Here is a 9423-nt window from a genome sequence, read left to right as displayed (position 1 = left end):
CCCCCCCAAACCCACCCTGGCCTCGCCGGGGTGTGCTCGGGGCTGCGGGCCGCCCACCTCCGCGCATCTCGGCTCTCCGACGTGCGCATCCCACCGCGGGTGCAGAGATGACGGTAAATGAGCCAACCGCACCCGTTAGGAAGATACCCCAACCCACGGGTGGCTCATCCCAAAACACACAGCGGAGATGCGTGTCCGCCTCCCCGTCCTGGAAACTCGCCGCTGCCCTGGGGAAGGCGCTCTGCGCAACCTCCGCGCCCGCCAGCTCGGCCCGATGGGTTCCTCCCTCCGCGCCCTCACGGACGGGGCAGCCGCCGCCCGCATGCAACGGGAAAGCGCGGAAGAGGAGTGAAAAAAAAAAAAAGTTTCGATGCTCTCCGCGGCCACCCGCGCATCCTGCCCACCCGGCTCCCTTTACCTCCGTGGCCACGCTCTAGCCGTGCCGCCGCCGGGCCCTCCTCCAGCGGCCGCCGGGAGGGAGGTGCATCCCCGCCTCCGCCGTCGCGGAGCAGCGGGGCCAGCCGCAGCCCTGCCCTCGGTGCGGAGCGCACGGCGGTGGCTGCAAGCGGGGAAGCTCCGCGCCTCGCTGGGCGCGCGGCGGCTCCCCCCCGCCGTGGGCACGGTGACGTCAGCGGCCCGGGGGGGGCGGTTCCCCCATCCCTTCATCCATCCCTCCCTCCCTGCACCGGGAGGGGATGCGGACGCCCCGTCGGGGTCGGCCTTCCGCCGGCGCTCCCCGAGCGCTCCCCCGGTCCGACCCGGCTCCGAGCATGGTTTCCCGGCGAGGGAACGCCAAGCTAGGGGACGGAACGGTTGAAGGCGCTTTGGCTTTTTTTGCCTTTTTTCTTTTTTTTTTTTTTTCCCCACGGTCTGAGCCCGATCGCTTCCAAGAAACTGAATATACAAGTATAAAAACCGCATCTTTTCGGAAACGGTATTTTTTAACGGATCTGTCCGAAATTACAGGGCGGGGTAGGGTGGGGAAGGAGAGAGAGAAAAAAAAGTTGATTCCTCGCAACAACCGTGTCCTCACGGGCAGGAACAACTGCTGCGACCCACACTCCCCTTCCCAAATACCTACACTGGAGTGATTCACCAAAACCACTTTCAGAAGGACCCGGACCCAGATTCTCTCTTAAGCTCCCACTGCACAAATATGATTTTTTTCTAATTGCTTTATGCCCCCAATTAGGGGAAAAAAAAAACCAAAAACAACTAGCAAATAATCTGCAGCACGATAGCCGCGTCTGCCTCCCTTTTTTCGAAAGTGCAGTAAAAATGTAGATTTTTCACCATCTAGCCCCGAAAAGCACAGGTAACCTCGTGGGTCCCCACTCCCGCCCCGCCGCGACTCCCCCCCCCCCCCCCCCGTAGCCAAAACCGGTCATTCGGGTCCTTTCCAGCGAGGAAAACTGCGGAACCGGCTAAAAAAAAAGGAAAGGAAAAAGAAAAACTCCCTTCTAGCTAAAACGGGGAGGACATCTGGACTGTCGGATGTTTCCTAATACCCCTCTGATTTTTTTTTTTTTTTTACAAAAATGCTTCCATCTCTCTTTTTCTCTCCATGGACATGACCAATACCAAACCTTTCTGTACATTTAGCTACGAAAACTTGGTATTTGTTTCTTTTTTTTTCTCTTTTTTTTCTCCCCGTTTGTTTGGTTTTTTTTTTTTTTTTTTGCCGGGCATCACAGATCCAGGCGAAAAATCTCTGCGCCGACCTTTCCCAGGACATCCACTCACCGACTCTCTCTTTTTCCCCCCGGGCAGCGAAACGGCGGAGCCCCCCGGATCGCTCGGGTCCTCGCTAACTTTGAAAAAAAAAATCACACCTCTCCTTATTACTTCTGTCACTTGTCGCCACTGTCACACAGAGGCTCTCCCCTTCCCCCTCCCTCCTGCTTTTTCCCGAGCTGCTTTTGCACGGAGCCTGCTGCTTTCGTGTGAGCAATAGCTATAAGCCTCACATTGGTGACATTTTAATCAATGCTTCCTAGCCAGACTGACATGAATTTTACACTTCAAAACCCTCCTCCACCAGCTAATTGATTCAAATTGTTTTATTGGTTAAACCCGTGTCACACATTGTATGATCTATTACCATGCCACGGAGAAAATCTCCCCTCCTGTCTTCGCTTCCTGGTCAGCACCAGGAGGGACGGGGGAGGTTTTTTTAGGGAGAAGCCGCCTGCTCTTGCCGGCTCTCGGTGCCTGCATCCCCGCAGCGGCCGCCGGGCAGCCCGCTCCCGTCTCTCGGCCACCTGGTGTGGTTTTTCCCCGACGGTTCCTGGGAGAACCGGGGATGGACAACCTCGCCCCGGGCTCTAAACCCGGCGTTAGAAGAGGAGGAAAAGCGGTTGCAGGAGGCGAAAGGGATGAGCGGTCCCTTCAACGAAGCTGCCCCCCGAGCTCGGTCCTCGCAGCCCGGGAGAGGCTGAAAACGCAGGCTCGGTCCGGGGAAGTCGTTAGCCGGCGCCTGCGTTTTATTTTATGATGATTAAACGAAAAGCAAAACTCAACTTTTTTGTTCACCTGCTCGGTGCTATTGACCCCCTTGAATTCCGTTGGAAAAATTGAGGGGCTTCCTCAATTTCCTCTATAGGGAAAGTTGAAACCCATGGGGACCGGGTGTACTAGTCCCCATGGAGGGGAGAAGGTGCAAGACTGTGTGTTGCAGGGGCACTGCCCGCAGCCGCACCGAGGGGCCTTGGCTCGGTGGAGCTTTCCGAAATGGGAACAGACTGACCCACACCAGCACCTTAGAGAAACGGGGCAAGAATATACCGTTCTCTACTTTTTTCCTGTTGGGAAACCTCGTGGGGTAGCACGACCCCAGCACGGGCATGGGGGGTAAGCTCAGCTTGCTGGAGAAAGGTCGGTCCACCCAGGGGCCGGGCGGCTGCCGCAGGTGGCCCCCAGGCGGGCGAGGGCCGCCGGGCTGTTCCATCGGTGGCCGTCCCCATCGCCGTCCCCACGGCAGGCTGGAGCCCAGCCTGGACCCCGGGCAAGGGGGCAGGAGGGGGGGAATCCCGATTTGAGGTGGGGTGTCTACACTTCTCCCCCCCGGGTAGCTGCAGACCTAGGCTCCCGTCCTGATACCGCCTCTAATTACCGCCGTTCATTTCGTTATTTGCTGCTGCCGTTTGCAACGGCTGGGTTGGAATCACCTCCTAAGAGAGGAGAGGAGAAGGTGGACAAACTTCTCTCAGAAGCCTGGAAGGGATAAACACGAGTCCTGGCTCCTTTTCCCTCGTCCCTTCTCTATCGCGATTCTGCCTTGGAGCGAATGAGCAGGAGGCGACAGCAGCAGATCCTCTCGCTGCGGATTGCTTCGTGTAAAAACGAGCAGCTGAGAAAAGCGGCCAAGTTTAAACCACCCCAACGCACCCTCGCGGCCTTTATTTACTTCCACGGCGCTTAAATATTGTAGCAGAGAGGCCACGAGGAGTAAGATAACCTTGGTGCGTTTAAAAAAACACAAAGAAAACCACCCCCAACGCGGATCCATTCCCTCCTCCCACCCCTCCACATCCCACTGAAACTTGCAGCCGTGCAAGTAGCAGACACACAAGGTATCGTTATAAACCCGCTTTTCCTAACAAAATTTAGGCAGCAAAGGAAGGTTTTAAAATACCTTTGGGTAGATTTCGCTTGCGCTGTTTGGTCTAGAGCGAAGATCTTTTCTAAGTGGTTTTTTTTTTTCCTCGCGTTTTATTATTGTAAGCAGAAAGCAGAGAGGGCATTTGGAATAGAGGTGGTCCCATCTGGAAAACCCCGGAGCTCATTTAGATCACATCACTTCGGGCTTTTGTCTCTGCTCTTGAATAACCCAGCTAGACACAACAAAAGGGCAGAGATCCACGTGGAGTTTTTCAGTGGCAAGAGGATGCCTCAGAAAGATGCATCTATAATCATAATAACGGGAGGGGAAAAGACTCAACGCGATCTTGTCTTGGCTCTCTAAAGGCACCGAGAGAGTTTAGGGATGGGGCATTTCTGGGTAGTTTGATATCCCTCCGGTAGCTGAAAGCCAGCACAGCGGCTGAAGTGAAGGAACCGGGAACGGCATCTTTTGTCTGAAGGAGCTCTCTTAACTTCCTAATTTAATATGCTCCGAGCAATCAAAAACCGAGGTGATCCTCTCCGAAGGCACGTGCAGACCTTAGCCAGGAGATGCGGATACCCCGCCAGCCCCCCCAGCATCATCCTCCCGACTAGAAACGGCACAAAAAAAAAAAAAAAAAAAAAAAAGCGATTATTTCATCGTACGAGAAGCGACTGGCAGCCCGAGAGGAGATGGATGCTCCATATCCCCCTCCTCAGCGCTTAAAAACGCGAGCGTGTTTATTTCTGTCCTGCCTGGGGATGGGGTGGCAGGGAGGAAAAAGAGCTGCAAGTTTAGATGTGGGTGAATTAACCCCCCGGTGTGGGATAGGAGGAAAAAAAAACAACAACAAAAAAACCAAACGAAAAACACCTCAGCTATTGATTTTTCTTTCAAACGCATAAATTAAAGCGCCCTGAACATCTTCCATCAGAAACGTGCCTGCTTCGAAGTATTTAAACGAGCAACAAACTTCCACGGCAGAGAAGCGAGGCCCCGGCCGGGCTGTGATGGGGACCAGCGAGCCCAAACTTCCGATGGAAACGTGACGCCATCGGGCGAAGGCTCATCACGTCAGTAAATAATTCAGTTTTTCGTCTTTCAGAATCCAGTAACCTTGGGTGTCTTAGAAAGCAGATTGTACAAACAGGCAATTAAGATGAGCACTGAGACTTTCAGAGGAGATATAATGAACCAGCTTTAATTACTATCTTGAAATTTAAAAATGTAATATACAGATTTAAATTTATTTTCACCCAAATTGTGTATAAAATTATATGGCTCCCCCCCCCAGGCTAAGAAACGAATTGCCACCAAGCTTGCTACTAAAAAGTCTGAAGTACTTTCCAAACCCTGTTCCCCAACACACAGTAATAATGATACATTTATCATTACTGATGACCACCCACTGGTTTATTAGTGCTTTGTTGCAACTATTACAATAAAGATATTTCTTTATTTACTGTTAACATTCACTTAAAGCTGAACGTTAACGACTCTTCTGAAATCACCAAAGAGTTTTCCGTTATATTTCAGGAGTAGTTACAGTTTGGGTTTCAAAAGCGGTATGAAAGAAGTAGAAATGCTGGGTGGTGGTTTGCTCCCGAGATTTTTTTTTTTTTTTTCATCTTAAAAGACTATTTGAGAGGCTTTATCTAAGTCGGATTTTCAACCGAGTTGCAAAAGCCTTGGCATAATTAGCTACAGTCAAGTACGTGCATTATGTATTTTATTACAGAAGATTCATTCATTATTGATAAATGTTTGCAGTAACTTCCTGCTTTGTAGAGTTGTATTTTATGAGGAATAAACCACCTATGGGGGATTGGGATTGTTTAGCTTTTACTCTCCTGCACTCTTTGACAGTTCACATGACCCACTTAGGGGTCTGGCTCATCACCTTCTCCCTCTCTACACCCAAATGCAACTTCTCTCCTCTTCCACCACCGCATCCCTCTCGTCCCCTCCTCCCTCGCCATGACTTCCGGATTGTGTTAAAAAAAAAAAAAAGTGACTTGTTGGGGAACGTATTCTACTATAGGCACGCTTTCTGTAAAGTCAGCTCTATATAGGCATTTCCAAAGGGTTATATAGACCACTATGAGCTCCTGCTTCGGGGCAGCAGGAGCTGTGCAACAAGCAGGCAGCCCGTCGAGGAAGGGCTTGGGGGAGAGAGGGCTTTCCCAAGGGCTCCCCGCTTCGGCTCCAGCTCTCGGACCCCCAAAGCCCTGGGGGTGCAACAGGTAAAATAATAATAATAATAAAATCTATCGTTTCTCCCGGCTTTCAAACCTCGGAGCCACTGACAAAGCGGAGGAGACGCCTCTCTCCAGGCTGATGACCGCCTCTTATCCCACCTCTCCCCCAAAATCAGCCCCTTCCCGGGCTAGGAGTGTCGCTCCGGGTAGGAGAGGCCGAGCTGCCTGCCCGCCCGCCAGCCCTTGCTAGCAGGACGCGGAGTGCTGCGCGGGCGCGGTGCTGAGCGGAGAGCTCCGCGCATCTCCCTCCCCGGGGGGGCCGGGAGGTCCCCGCTTTGGCCTTGGGGACCAGCCAGCCCTGCTCCTCCCGTCCGATCTCCAAACCTGGCCCAAAGTTCATTAATTCGAAGGAAAGTTAATAAAAATATGTATATCTATAAGAGAAACGGGAAGGAGGAGACGCGCAGCTCCTCCAAGTGCGGCTGCAAACCGTCGCCCCTTCCCTCCGCAGTAGCCCAAACTTGCGGGGGGCTTCTCTCACCCACCGGGGCTCTCCCAGCCAGACCCGACCCGGTGCCAGGCAGCCGCCTTCCCCCCCCGCCCCGAGGGGCAGCACGACCCTACGACCCATCGCGGCAGCAAACGACATTGCTATTTACTTCGGGAGAAATACACCCAAATCAAGAGGTTCCCCACACACCGCTTCATACCACCCCAGCTTGCCCCCAGCCCCACGGCTTACCTGACCTCCCGAGCTCCATGCCCCCCCCCCCCCCCCCCCCCCGGGCTGAGGGGCCGCGCTCCGTGGTCGTTCTGCTGCGCGTAAGTTTGGCTCCCGCCTCTGTCGCGGCGGCTGTGCCACGGGTGGGTCGGGTCTCGGACGCCTTCTAGCAGCCAGGCAGCGCCCTGCAAGCGGTACGGGGAAAGCCACCCCCTTCCCCGGCCCCCTCGCCGGGTGGGGGGGGGGGGAACCGCAGCCGCCCCCGCCCCGCCGCCACCCCGGGGCAGGTCCGCCCCGACGGCTGCAGAGTATAGGAGGGGGATACCCCCCCCACCTAGAAGGGGGGGAAGAGGGACCCTGTTGCAAGGGCCGACTCTGCTTCCCCAAACTCCCCCCACCCCAAATTTCCCCTTCTCCCCCTAAATTTTCCTTTACCTCTTCCCTGCTTTCCCCACAAAAAAGGGAAGCACCCCTTAACCGTAAGCGCTTTGCAGGACAGCAGAAATGGTTCCCCCACCCAGCACAAGTCCCTGCGGGAGAGAAGGGGGAAGCACGGGAAGCACAGCCAGCCCGCCCGCCCGCCCGCCCGCAGAGCCCCTGTCTCCAACAAAGCGCTTCCCGCGAATCACTCGACATACAGAACAAGGCGGCTGCTTAAAAATACAAAACCAGAGCCCTAATGAGTTCAATTACAATGTGGTAAACACATTGCCTCTACGCTTTAATTAAGCCGGCTGTCCAATTTTAACTCATTAGTAATTCATTAAGAGAACAGCCTTTAGCTAGCTGTAAGAAGACGAGTCCATGCAGTTACGCTGCGCGCATACCCCAAGGTATTAGGGAACAGGAGAATGTGTTCTCCCCCGCAAAAGGGTGCTCCTTCCCCCCCCCCCCCCCAAACGGAGATTACCTGTTTTCCCGGCTGCTGTGAGTACCCCTGTCGGGTAAGGGGAGCCAAAGGAGCTGGGATGAGGAGGACAGGAGTCCTGGGGGTGCCCAGGACCCCCCGACCCTCTTCCCTAGGGAGAAACCGGATAAATTTACGGGTAGGGGGAGGGATGCTCAAGGGACCGTGGAGCCACCGTGCCCCGTCTTTTTTTTTTTTTTTTTTAATTAACGGAGAAAATGTTTGAAACGTATCTGGTCCAAGAAACAGGTCAAATTTGCCCGAACAGCAAATTTGGTTTGATGCGTGAAACCAGGGGTCTGCAGGGCCGGATCCTGCACCGGGGAGCTGGAGGGGTGCCTGGGGACGGGAACGATGTGAGGTGCCGGGAGGGGATCCCACCAAAACCACACGCGCCAAAGCTCTCCTTGCCTTTATGCTGCGATTTGGGAGCTGCTCCGGGGGTCACAGCAGCAAAACGATTTGGGGGACACACACCCGAATTTCCCTTTGCTTTGTCCCCGAACTCCCGAGGAGCGACGACCCGCAGTGTCCCGGGTGACTGCGGACCTGCTCCGGGATGACAGTAGTGGAGCAGGGATTTAAGGTTTCCCGCTGCAGCGACTGCCCCATTAAGGATTAAAACATTTTTACTCCAAATTGCAATGCCTGGGGGGTGGCTTTGAGGGGGTCCGGGCTGGACATCCCCCCACCCTTCCCCAAATTTCATCCCGCTAGCATTGCTACCTTTTTATTATTTACATTATGAGCGTAGCTACCGTTTTATCACAGCTCCAACATGCTGGAGGTTGCATTTATATTTCTAGACCGATTGAGAGTTTCTTTTAATTTTTTTTTTTGGTAGCTATGTTTGACGTTTAAAATCTGAACATGCAAAAAGGATTTAGCAGACAGGAGCCGGTTCAGTTCGATCCCCCTTTACTAGTGCCAGGTGCTTCAGAGAAAGACGCGCAAAACTGCCAAAAGGCTTTCAGAAATAAGTTTGGGTGGTTTTTTGTGGGTTTTCTTGTTTGTTTGTTTTTTTGACCACAGCAGCGTTTGGCTGATCCCAGGCAGATTCAGAAGCCCTGATTTTTTTTGCCTCCCTGTTTGGCTGGGCTCCTTGCAGTGTCCCTAGTCTGGAAGGGCTGCTGGGGGGGCACACGCTGCCTCTGCTGTCCCCCCACCCAGGCTTAGCCCCAGCTCACTGGCAGGAGGCAGGGGCAGGACCTCCGAGCTACCGTGCAGTAAAAAGGGGACTTCAAACTCCGGATCTGAGTTATAAACGAATAAATCCCTTCTGAAGAAGCCTTTAGGCAGACATCTTGAGAAGAAACTCTTAATAAGAGTCTCATTCTTTGGGGAGTAGATTTTGAGCAGTTATCTCTTTAAAGCAGTTTTTCTTTTTTCAAATAGCAGGCCCTCTTTACTGTAGTCTTGATTTTCATTTGGCTCCAGGCTTGCAAAATCGGATTGTCTGGAATTAGGAGATTTGGATTTTGTTCCTCTTGATGTCAAAGGATTCCCCCCCCCAAAGAATATCATAAATGCAGGATCAGGCCCCGGGGGAAGGCAACTCTGTGGGCTCCCTACTCAGGGCTCAAAAGCAGTGGTATTTAACCTGTTGCTGTGTTGTCATTGTCACCTCCTTTTTATTACCAGATCTTTAAAAAATTGCCCCAAAAGCTAAAAGAATATTGCTTATCTGTTTCCAGAAACACCTCCCACTCCTTTGTCTTGACTAGCAAAGCACTGGCTTCTGGACACACAGGGGACAATATCTCTCCAGAGCCTCCTGGTATAAATCTAAAAATCATCTTGAAGCCAGTGGGCTACAATTCATTTTATTACCCCAGTGTTAGTCTAGAATAGGTATATAAAAACTGTTAGGACAATTAATCTGAATTAATTTCCAAAGTGAATTAAATTAAACTGAATGAAGACCACCTGAATTCTGAATAAGAACAACCTTCACAGGGGTTTCATGCAGTTTAATTAATCCACTTTTAAATTC

Source organism: Platalea leucorodia (assembly GCF_965183815.1).
Source record: "Platalea leucorodia genome assembly, chromosome: W".
Classification (NCBI taxonomy): Eukaryota; Metazoa; Chordata; class Aves; order Pelecaniformes; family Threskiornithidae; genus Platalea; species Platalea leucorodia.
Note: the sequence above shows the minus strand (reverse complement) of the source record.